Below are 13621 nucleotides of genomic sequence, written 5' to 3'. Positions count from 1 at the left end.
CACCCCACCGCGAACGCCGTTCACGTAAATCGGGCTGCAGCGAAAACCACCGCCACCAGCACCACCGTACCGTTCTACCACAACCAGTTACCGGCTCGGCGGCTCGTACGTGTAACGCGTTCTTCCACCACCGCCGCCATTGTTGAGCGGTGCGTGTTCATCGATCGCCGACGACCTCGTTCAATTATTTTCATGCTGCGCGAGGCAATAATAAAAATAATAATAACATTTTATTCGTCGAAGTCCAATCGCCAGCCGATATAGAATGCAGGAGGGATGGTATTTCAACGGGAAAAATGATTTCTTTTATAATATTTTATTACCTATATAGTGTATTGTCGAATAAAAACATAATTTAGACTTTTTGACATAACTATGAACTACAATCTAATGATAGTACCTACATTTCGTGTTCCCTTAAAAATCAACAGGTGGCGTCCGGCACCTAAAGTTTTTTTTTTAGTTATATAATTTGTAAAATAATGTTCGTACGACATGAGCTCGGAAATTGTCGTTCTTTCAAAAGTTCATTTCATATGTTGTCGAAGAAAATTAAATGTATTACATGAATCAATGATGAAATTTAAAACCATTTCAGATTATTATATTAACCGTGATTAAAACTAAAAATTTTCCTGTAGCATAATATATATAATATATATTATATTAAGCTATTAATTAATTTATCATGTTCTATTTTATATAACTCTTGAATCAACACCCTGAAACTTGTATCAGTATAAAATGATCAGTATAATGATTCAAATGCATCATACAATACGACAGTGACGGGCGGGGGGGGGGGGGGGAGCGACGTCCTCTTAATATATTAAATTATCATGCATAAGAGCATGGCATAATAAGCTACATATTGATAGCCATTACGACTGTCGATTTACGACCAGTTAGTTCATTAGTTCAATGAAAAAAATTAAAAAAAAATGAAAATTTTAGGTTTTATACCTACATTTTGAGATTGCTATAAAATACCGACTAAAAATAAGAGTTGCTGACACTCTAGGAGTGGGTAACACCCTCTCCACCCCTAGGATCGCCTCTGGTCAGTGACTATGTCGTTTTGCCAAGTTCGATACGATTGTGTAATCCGGATATCGCATAATCCAAACCATGCATTCAATAATTGTCACTGACGCCACCGATATAAATAGTAATATAAACTAAACCACAGGGCCACCCTGTGAACCGATACGGTACTATGTTATTATCTTCGTTATTGAGTATTATTATAATTATTATTGGTAGTTGGTTGAGCTCGGTCGGAGAGACGTCATCGCCAGCCACTGTATTATTATTATTCCGTTGGACATTATTATTCGTCCCATTATAATGTATTATTGTACTACAAAATAATATTATTTTATCATTATTTCTATTCATCCTACTCATATCCGACTCCGTGAATACCAATTTTTACTTATAATAGTTGCTTGGCCAAACGCTAGTTAATATCCGGCAACGAACAAATATATCATGATGTATGAAGGTGATAGGTTTTTCAAATAAAATCAATTTTAGTTGTAGGTACCTAAAATATTTTCAAGCATATTATATATTGGCAGTTATAAGGATATCTATAGTGGAAAAAGTCCCAAACCTTCGATAAACTGTACCTATATAGTACATACCTACATAATATAAAAAAAAAACATCTGCCCTACAGTATACATAATACAATACCCACGCCTATATACTATTATTATGTGTGTGTGTGTGTGTGTGTGTGCGCGCAGTTTTAGAGTGGGTAGGTGCTGTGGCATGTGGTGTGCCCACCGAATATATACGGGACACAAAAATACTTATATAGTTATATTCTATAACATCATTTCATCCCCAGACCTTCGTTAATGCGGAACGGCGCGGGATTGTTAGAATATCCCGCAGCGTTTAAGAAGAATAGCGTCAGCAAACATTGTGTGTACAATATATTATAATAAAAACCTCATACGGGTCACGTAGTCACGTAGTCACGTACATGGTGCTGTGTTCTCAAAGATCTGAAAACGAAAAAAAAAAAATACGTTACTTACAATAAATTATGTTATATTCGTGTCGGTTATAGACCGTAGGTAGGTATATAAGAAATTACCCGCCCACCGACCATCGGTATTATACTTAATATTTCGAACTGCACAATATATTATTTCTACAAAACCGTAAAGCCGACATTCTGACTCTACCCCCCCCCCCTCCATATCACAACCACCACATTTATCTTAATACATTCCTAATATTATTATTATACAATTTTATTTTTCATTCAATCCATATTTTATTACATTTCATAAGGATTATTAGATGAATAATATTACATTATTAATTATTATAATAGCTATAATAAATATGTAGTTTAAGTCAAATCTATGAATAAATTATAAATTTGACGCTTTTATACTGTAGATCCTGATTAATTAACATAGGAGGCAAATGCGTGTGATCCGATTAGTCCATCCTATTAGAGATGTAGTGGTTTACTGGTTCCCAAATAGTATGAAGCCACGAAAGTCCTCGCGGTTTCGTCCATGCTAAAAAAACAAGACGACGTTTTGTCATAGAGCATTATAGAAACGACACTCACCCCTCCACGGTAATTTTTTTATTTAGTGGGCGTAAGGTTGATGTAAGCTTGGCGGTAAAAAGGAAGCTATGAACTAATTCAAGGCCATCCTAAATCTTCTACTCATTAACATCGATCGCCCGAGAGTGTCGTTTGCAGGGTCGGGCCCGGGGGGGGAGGTCAGCTGACCCCCAGTTTTTTCCCAGTTAAATGTGGCCCCTTGAAATGGCAAACTACATAAACATTTTTAATTTGAAAAAATTATGTACTGTGGCACGTGCCCCCTGTAAATTTTCTATCAAAAATTTTTTTATGCAGGTAACTACGAATATCATATAAATGAAAAATTCAGTTAATAAGAATAATATTACCAACTATATATTATTATTTATTATAATAATTATTGCTTAAAAATGATAGTATGTATGTAGGTATTATTAATTAAAATTAAAATTATACAATTTATATGCGCCCTGCCCTATCAAAATATCGAAGATCTGCCCCTGATTATGTGCCTGGGTGGACAGATAATCTAATCATAATATGATATTATACGGTTTAAGGTGACTCATATAGTCATATGGGTTAAATGTTAAATGTTTTTTCAATTAAAATATATTATACCTAGTCATTAGTCATTATTCATAAACAACATATTTTAGTAGGTAGTTAACGATATTATAATTACAAATGTGTATGTGTTGACGTGGTGTAGTTATCTATAAGGCTACATGGCTATAGATAGGTAGGTACACACGAAAAAACATTTGTTATGGACTACTTAGACACTAGTTTTTTAATTATTGTTTAAGTTCACTTTTGTACGAAATTACATATTAAAACCAAAAATAACAATTTTAGTTAATTTAGTAAAATAAATTACATTAATCATAATAATATCATAAGATATACCTACTTAGTAAAATTGTAGGCTCAGAAACGTTTTACGTTCAGTGACTCTCTAGACACCTAATTTACATCAGAGCTTTACCCATTTACCCTCTTTTTTTTACTTGAAAGTATTTGAAATAATTATAGACACAAATAGTTATCAGGTAGCTCAATATTAACAATAAAACAGATAAAACATTACATATTATATAGGTAGGTAATATAAGGTATATATCTAAGTTAAGCCTACAGGTTTATATAATTATGGCTATATAATATAATAATAATTGTACATTATATCATTGAGTATAATATATAATATAGGTACCTACTTTATATACCTACCAAATGATAATACTATGTTCATAGTAACATTTTGATTCAAATTTAATTTAACTATCATAATAATTAATTAATAGTTATAAATAGTATATATCAAATACTTAGGTATAAATGTTTATTAATATGTAGTAGGTATATTTTATCGTTAATTTTTTTTTTGTTGCTATCTTGGCCATACCATCTGTGCTTATATGGATACATAAACACATTATTGTAGGGTGGGCGAGCGGGTGTGTCGAATGGTGGAGCCGGTGATGCCACTTCTATAGGTCGATATGCAGCTGGTGGCGGAAACGACTATTATACTCCGCGCATTGTTAAGAACCTGTATTGTCCCCCGCCTAAAACCAGTTTTTTTTCCATATTAACTGCCCTTGTCATGCTCATAACGTACGCAGAGTATAGCACCACTAGAGCTAACGAAACAGCCTGTGAAGTAATTCGAGGAGGGTGTACACGGTGTAGCAGTGACCAGTGTGCATTCCGTTTAGCGCCTTGTTCCAGTTCACCAGTGCGTCATTCCACTCGTGACCCAGCTTCCTATACCACGTTTTTTTTACCTTTATCTGGAAACCTTATAATTTTATTCACTGCTTTTCTTTGGCTGAAATTTTCTTGGTTTTATCGACTGACCTGCGCTTACAAAAACAACATGACGCCGATAGTTGTACTGATTATATCGATGTTCACCATCATAGCTGTTACCGGAGAGACAACAGACTTGCAACCCGATAAGGATTTGCCTGATGGTAAGTACCTATTGTATTAATTACATCATTTTGTTTATTGTTAGTATATCATTACTGTTATTATTTTTGAAAACAAATCTTACAAATCTTACAAAAAATGTTCATGAAAATTTACATCACTAGTTAATACCGTTATTACCGTTACATCAGTCAATCGGTCTGACAATTGACAATTGCATAGGTATTTAATTCATTTTGTAGCAAATCACATATTCATTGTTCTACGGTTACCTAGTCAAATAATAAGTATAAGTAACTACATAATAAACGCATAAAAAAAACTTAGATATACTGGACAGGCATCGATATAGTTTGGGGTGGGGGGGGGGGGGGGTAGTAGAGGAACGGTCCTTAAATGTTTCGACACCACACCTCCCCCATCCTAATAGGCCGCCATAAGGTACAACTGTAAGGCACGATTATAATGTTCTTTATAGTCGTGAACTAGGGGTAAAAGCGCTCCTACGCCTCCTAGTAACAAATAACGTAACTGATATTATATATAGGTATAATTTACATAGAACAATCATTATCATCATTGAGTTTTATATAACACATGTATAGATGGCGCTTTTACCTCTAGTCGTACATTTATAACATTTGAGAGCCACTGATAAGGTAGTCAATACCAGTCCAGTATACCTTAGTCCGTGCCAAGGTGTATTGATAAGGTGTCGTCACTTGTTTGAAAACTTGATTGAACATTTTACTATGGATAGTCGTCACCACCGGGAGCGCTGTATGTCCTAAAGAGGCCGATAAATGAACAGTTTTGTACACCAAAGCTATAGAAAATTGAAAATATATTATGATTTCAGAAATAAAATTCAAAATTTTTCACTAACTTATTCAAAATTGAAGTTTATAAGATAACTATTATTGAATAATATTATAATATAAATAATATACCTAATCATATAATAAAATATGCAAAATATTTTAAACATGTTTAATTACAGGCTCCAATTATTACAAATTATTATATAATATATTAGATGCCAACTCCAAAAAAATAACATTTGAATTCATAGTTGTAAGGCATTTTGCATTTAACAATATGAAAAAATAGGCCTTCATAGGACAGGAAGCGCGGTCTGGTGTCTATAGAACTGTGGTAATATTTTCAATCAAGAGTCTATACGTATAGGAGTCCAGAGTGACGACACCTTATCAATACACCTTGGTCCGTGCTTATTCTTAATAATATTATCTATAATCCGCGCCACGAGATAAGGAACTCGTTTCGCGCATGCAGACTGTAGGCATTCCCCCACTTTGTGCCATTTAGTGTATGTCAAATACATGGCGATGCGCGTAATCGAAAGTGGCTCGGAGTACCTTATCGAGATAGCTAAATTGCAGTGCCACCGGTTGATGTGGCCTAAATTTATCTACAAATTAAATATTTAATTACTACAATATTTAATTTTTTATTATATATTTTTTTTGTTTATTAAATAAATACACTACGTTTTTAAGTAACTAACTTTTTTTTCCAAATAAAAAACCACCCCTAGGTAGAAAACTCATTATAAAAACTAAACCTACTAATTACCTTTATTTACTATGTATTACAGTCGCTTCAGAAATCGAAGGTTGTCCGTATCTAGATAATGCTGGGTATAAAGTTACCGTGAAGGGTTCGGTTTCGACGTTGAATGGTGGATGTGCCTACATAAACTACAATACTAGTGACATAAAACCACAAACATTTAGCTTATGGTTCGGAAATATATATCATACTTCGAAAAATTGCAGTGATAGTGGTAAGTGTAACAAACTATTATTTTAGTACAATACAGAATTCTACACTGCACCCATGACTCTAAGAAAGCTCTTCTTGTTTAATAATAGTAAAACAAGATGTAACATTAATTATTAGATTAACAATTTATGTTGTACAGGAAATATCGAATTCCCCAATATTCGACATTGTCTGTAAAATATATTAAATTAATATATCAGTACAATCCATAATGCTTGATACCTGATCGCGCACCATTGCCATTATAATTAGTCTGTTACTTACATATTATACACAAAAAAATTATAATAAACACACAGACCCCAATTTGTTTATTTATAGAATTATTAGATATAAACTAAAATTAAATTGTTTCATGCCTATAAAAAATAAATAAAATTAAAAAAAACTTATCATTAGTCTTTTAGTTATTATTTCTTAAAGGAAAAAGGAGATAAAAGGTGGTCCCTCTACTCTACAGTAGGTTACAAGTGGGTCACTGTTATGTATGGTATTAAATTTGAATTCAATGATATAATATCATTGTACCTATACGATGAACGATTCTGACCGAAGACGGTTTGTCAGTCTAGGATGTTTTGGGCGGTTCCATTTTCCTCCAAAAACGAGATACCATCTTCCTCCATTGTCCATTTTCCTCCCCATTATTTTTGACTAAGACTATGTCTATTTTCCTCCAATATTTTATCCAGCGTTGTAATATTACGTTCCGTGTTATAAGGGTAGAGTAAGGCTAGGATTTCATTTTGTACTTATCGGTTTATGATTACATTCTGGTTTTAGCTATCTATATCAGCTATCGATTATGCCTAATTATTTATATTAACTATTTTATTATTTTATTTATTATTTATTGGAGGAAAATGGACAGTGGAGGAAAACGGTATTTTGTTATTGGCTATATTATATTTATATTTTTATAACATATTATTAATACAGTAGTTAAATCTTGGGTATGTCCAAATTTTAACTTAAAATAATTATAAAAAAAATCTGTGTTTATGTATAATTTTTAGATTTTTTGGTTACAAAATTAACTTCTTACGTAAGACCTTCTTTTTAATTTTCATTCCTTAGCTATAAAAGTTGAATATTAAAAAATTATTTACAGCAAAATAATTTGTATATTTTCAATTTTATATATTATGTCAACATTTGAACTTTAAAAGCTTACAAAAAAAAATCTTTCCTATGTATTTTATATATTTTAACTTGCTATTGTAACAATGTGTGAGGAGCCTTGTATTAAATTTTTACGCTTTTTTACCCAACAAATAAAATTTCATTGACAATTATAGAAAAAAAAAACTAAAAAAATTGAAAACAATATCCGTAAACATCTCAAAAAAGTCAAAATATTTTGAAAATCAAGTATAAAAATGATAAAATAATCATATGGTGTAAATTTCAAGTGTTAATTTAATATATTTATAGATTTTTTGGTATCAGTATAAACTATAAAATACTTACAAGAGTCCTTGATATAAATTTTCAAAAAATGTCAGCTAATGTGTGTAAACTACTTATTACTGTTCGTCAAGGGCCACGCGCTCACACTGCGGTAAAAGCGTTCGAAATTGTCTTTTTCGGAAGGTTTTGTTTCTACGTTTCTCCAATAGATTGTATATTCGTAAAAATTATGTTCTGACGAAGCGGTCGGCTCACGGGTACGGTGGACCTAGCTCGCAGATGGCAAAGTTCCAGTGACTCTTAGAGGTTCCGTGCGGCGGGCGTCCGACAGGCACCCGCCTTGCGTGCGGCTATCATGGTCCGACAATGCCTACAGTCTGAACCCGGATCCGATTATTCGGAAGCGTCAATGTCGTGGAATTACATACGAATCTATTCGAAACGAAAACAACATCAAAAAAAAACATTTCGTCCGTCCGTTATTGTGAACATTATATTTTTTTCCTGGCATATACCTAATAATATAATATTATTATATCTAAATTTCTGTAATAAATATTAATATATTAATTGTGAAATTTTAAAAACGTGAACGTTCAAATCACCTAGAGTAGTGTGTACTGTGTGTCGGGTGTTGTCCATATAAAAATAATGTATCATAAACTAATTAATGAATTTAAACTTTGTGAATAATAAAATAGTGGTTTCATTCATTTTAATTACAAAATATTGGTGGTTTATAATATTTTAGGCTCTGAGAGGAGCAATAAAGGTATTGGTTTGAAAATTGAACATGAAAAATTTAAAAACAATTTTAGTTTTTTTTTTCAACTGTTTGTTGTGTCAAACAGTTGGAAATGAAATACAAGATTCCTCATGGCTCATAAGATGTTATAATAGCAATTTAAAAACATTAAAGATAGGTTCTTTTTATTAATAAGCATTTAAAGTTAAAATGTTGACAAACTTCTTCAAAACCTCGACAGTTTTAAAATTATTTTATGATTAATAAATAAATATTAATTTATGATAAACAAACGCAAAAAAATGCCTTAAAAAGTTGTATATTATGTTTATGACCTAAATAATGGTCGTCATAAAACTATAAAAATTAAGTTATTTATCAATATAAAAATTAAAAACTACAATTTATAAACATAGGAAATTTCGATTTCAATTTGAATTTCAAAACTCGTTTTAATCTAAAAAACGATTGAAAATTTTGTTTGAAGTATTTTTCGTAACTCATAACCAATAGGTACCTAGGCAAAATTAACTAAAATGGATTATAATATTATATAAATTACTTTTGCTATTCACCAATGGCAATGTTTGTTTGATAATTAATAATACTATAGTGTCATTATTGCCCCACGGCTTAAATTGGTACACAAGATTCTTAAATAGTTGCATATCCTGAACAAAATTTCAAACTACTACTATGAACAGTCTATAATTAGGTTAAAATTACATTCAGATATTAAGAGTGAGGATGCTCCATTCATTTCATAAATTTTTACACCATAATATAAAAATTCTTTTTTTTACCACACTTCAAAGGCATTTAATAGTTTAGGAACTATACTGTCACTAGTCATTCTGGTTCTAAAAATCATCTCCTATGGTAAACTGTTTGATGATGATTGGTGGTTGTATCCCTCATCGAATATCACTAATTTTGTATTGTAATAATTTATAAATACGTTTTAAAAATAACACATACTCTCATTAATTTGTATTTGTATTTGTTATCTAGCTATTGAATATTTTCGTTTTTACTGTGTATCAAAATCACCCTCACCATCAGAAGACATCAGAAAGGGACGTATGTACATACAGTTATACGATGATTCTGTCCACAAGGTGGAAAGACGAAATCGCAGATGTGCCGTAAGTATATTATGTTTACAACTAGGTGTACCTACTGCTGCTACTTGCGCATCTGAAAACTTATTTAAATTCATCATTTAATCAACTTCTGATCGATCGTTCTATTTTTAAAAACATATATTTCTGTATACCTAATTAGTTTAAATATATTATATGTTTTCATAGTATTAATAATCCCATTGAACTTAGCTTGGTGCCTTTAAAACACTTGATTAGGTAGTACCACATTATTTCAATGATAGTATACAATATGTACTCATTATGCCATAGTATTTTAAAATTTTTAGATTCACGCCAACCTAAAATTAATTATTGGCAAACTATTTTATAAGATATAAATTTGATTATCAATTTGTGTACATAAAATACATGAACAACAACTTAATATAATTTTGAGATAACTACAGAATTATCCCCTTTAACTCAGGGAACGTGCTTCCCGAGTTTATTTTTATAATGTGGATTAATATTTATTCTCTTTATGTTGTTCTCGCGAACCACAGGTATATGAGAAGACCGACAGTAAAGACTACGTCACAACGCTCCGGTTGGCGATTAGCAGTAACGATTCGTGCGACGGCTTGTCAGACATACTGGACCACCCAGAGAAGATACGTTTGCACAGAAGGGGGGCCATGTTGCTGACATTTAGCAGGACCAGACCCGACGCACCACTAACACCGGCTGCCCCAACAACTACTACTGAATCAATACAATCGATATCCAATCGGTACCAGAGACGAGGATACATTCTACAGAATTATGGCAATCGACCAAATCCATTTTGGAGGGCCAAGATTACAGAAATTCCAGACAGTGACAAAAGGTTGTTCTCTTAAATCACCTCACTACTTTTCATTATATTATTTAATTATAGTGTTGTAGTATACAGTACATACATAGGTGGGTCACTAAGTTGGGCTCAGAATAGTTTTATCCCCTATTTCCCTTCCTCTACCTGACTTAACATTTTAATGCTCCCTTACATCTATGATACTCAACAAAGCTTTAAATATAAATATTTTTTTACTGAAACAAAAAAAAAACATTAGTTACTTCATATTTTATAGGCACAGCTGTTAATTTATAATTTCAAATATTAATTCTTCATTACCTATAAAGTATAAACATTGAATTTAATTGAACTAGAAGTAGGTAGTAATGATATAATGATATGACATATTTTTCAATTTTGCCCGCTGGCACCTTCATAAAAACATAATTTTTTTACAACTTTAAATAAACTACCTGTTTTAGTCATAGTTCTCACTATGGATTTTATTTAAGGCGCAAAAATCAAATAATTTCTAATCTCGTCGTCACCGCCCGGTATTCAATTGTATATTTGGTATATGTTTTAAGGTTCTAGGTCAATTTGTACGGTCAAGCATAAAAAGTGCAAACCATGAACACTTTGTACGGTTGGGTAAAAATATACACTGTAGAACTAGGACACTTTGTACGGTCGGTCGGGTATAAAAATGTTCATAAAAATGTTCATTTCAGAACGCGGGCACTTTAAACTATCTTATACATACAGTAAATATATTGTAAATATAAGTTATACAGTATATACCTAAGTAGTAACTAGTAAGTAGGTATATATATTGTCAATTATTAAAATGTAAAAATTAAATAAATAATCAATTAAACATTTTTAAAAATATTGTAAATTAGGTAACAATAGTTAACAAAACAAACAGTTTTTTTAGTTAACTGGTTAGATAACAGCCAAATATTACTTAGTGCTATAATATATTTATAAATTAATTTAGGAAATTGATGACCTAAAAACCTTGAAATTATCAAAATAATCAAATAATTAAATATGATTATAAATTATAATTGTATTATTTTATTATCAAAAGTTATGTTAAAAAGTAAATTAAAAATGTGTACAATATAAATATGTCAGCATGACAAATAAAACTTATTTTCGATAGGTAATAACTAATAACCAATGGTTTCCTCCTATTTGGAATGTATAAGTTAGGTACCTAGATGACTCAGACTTGTTTATATTAAATATATATTTTATGTATAAAATAGAAACAAGTGTCCGTGTTCTCCAAACTAAATTTTTGGCTGAACGTACAAAGTGTCCGCGTTAACCATTTTAAATAATAGACCGTAAAAAGTGACCGTTTACCATATTTCAATCGTAAATGAGTGGGGTTCAATGCGGGTACCGACGAATGCCACTCCCGTACGCGTATATGCACATCGCACATTTCAATAAATATGTAAAAATAAAAAATTCATTATCAGAATTTTACGGCAACTTGTTTATTGTTATGACAAAATTAAAAGTTATTTAACGAAGCAGAAAAATATCAAAAATGTACGAAATATTTTTAATTTTCAGTTTAATTACAATAATGATTTGATAAAGCCCATATTTTTGACTTTTCAATAATTACTACCCACAGTTCAAAATTATATAAGAATTAAGTTTCCATTTTTTTAATGTATTCCGTACCTACTTCGTTATGTCTGTAGACATTTTTCTGCTGAACTCAGATTTTTTTAGAATAAAATAATAATCTGACAACCGAAGCAAATGTAGGTACACTAGCTAATGCTATATTTGTTAAAACTTTAGGTCTTTTGAACTAAAACTGACAGTAATAGATAAGCCCCTTAATTGCGTATATTTGATTTAACTTAAAATATTTACTACTGGCATTTTCCTCATTGTAAAATAACTTTAAACGTCTATTTAATTTATTTTTCATGGTAAAAAGTATCAAAAAAACTATATAAAATATTATAAACGTACATTCTGAACAGCCTAAACATTTATCATACAGTACTGTACTATTATACATTTTATCATACAGTGCTATTATGTACTTTATCATACAGCACTTGACTTAGAAACAACTAAGAATAGTCATGGATTATTTTTTCATTTTTCTTTTTTACTTGCAATTCTTGTAATAATATTGAAAACCATAATTATGGTGTTATCCACATTGTTATATACCTACTGAATGCTTATATGTGGATATTTTGAATATAAAAATTTGTACATCAAGCGGATATATTTTAAAGAATTAGGTAGTAGGAATAAATATTTACTTAAGTGTTTATTAAGTAGGTAATAATGGACACTAAAAATTACGGATGGAGGTCGTAGGTCAAAGAGATATTATTGTATTAAGGACATTTAGTTGTTGAATAATGTATTAAACATATTATTATTTTTTTTTTTTTTATTTATTTATTTATTTAACGCCAAGCGGCAATTTATAGATACATTGTACAATTAGTAGATTAACATGAAGTGATATTATAGACTAAAGTAGTTAATGGTAAGCGGTAAATGGTAATATTTCAAAAAAAAACATTGAATATGTGTTTCTATTAATTATTATTATCTAAATACTAAAAGGTTTTTTTTTTTGTTTACCTATTCAAAAAGTGAACTACAAATGAGTGATGCAGATGGCAGACATGGTGCAGTCATGGACCTCGCCAGTTATGAATACTTGCATTCCGATACAGACGACAAAGATGTAGGCATTAGTACAATTAAGGATACAGACTACACGCAAATAAGACGCAGGCGCTCGAAGTCGTTGGCCAAAAAATAATTCAAAAATATCGTGACCACCATAATGAAACAAGTACTATAATATACTGCTATCCATTTGCAGACTTTGTGAAAATAATTACTATTATTTTTTTTTAATTTAATTATATTGTGCCGTGTACTTACACATTGCAAATCTATGTACTATCTTATATTATATTCATATCTTTATAAAATATTTCTACATTTAACAATAAACTCTCGAAATTAAACAAATAATTGGGTATTTCATTTATCTGGTATAGTAGATACACTCACAATTCACGAACTATGAACATCTTTTAATTTTGTGTACTGAAATTTAAAGTAAACACAGGTACTATTCTTAGACCTTATTGGACTCCTAACCGAGGTTTTACATTTTCTCCACATTAAAAAACGTTTTGAGAAATAATAAGATAATG

The 13621-nt window shown here is 30.9% G+C and overlaps 1 pseudogene; it reads left to right on the top strand.

The window, feature by feature from the left end:
- The first annotated feature begins 4308 nt into the window (after window positions 1-4308).
- Window positions 4309-13416, top strand: LOC132936949 (uncharacterized; annotated as a pseudogene).
- Window positions 13417-13621: the final 205 nt, after the last annotated feature.

Source organism: Metopolophium dirhodum, chromosome 1 (assembly GCF_019925205.1).
Source record: "Metopolophium dirhodum isolate CAU chromosome 1, ASM1992520v1, whole genome shotgun sequence".
Classification (NCBI taxonomy): Eukaryota; Metazoa; Arthropoda; class Insecta; order Hemiptera; family Aphididae; genus Metopolophium; species Metopolophium dirhodum.
The sequence above is the reverse complement of the archived record's forward strand: the minus strand, read 5'-3'. Positions and strand labels throughout refer to the sequence as shown.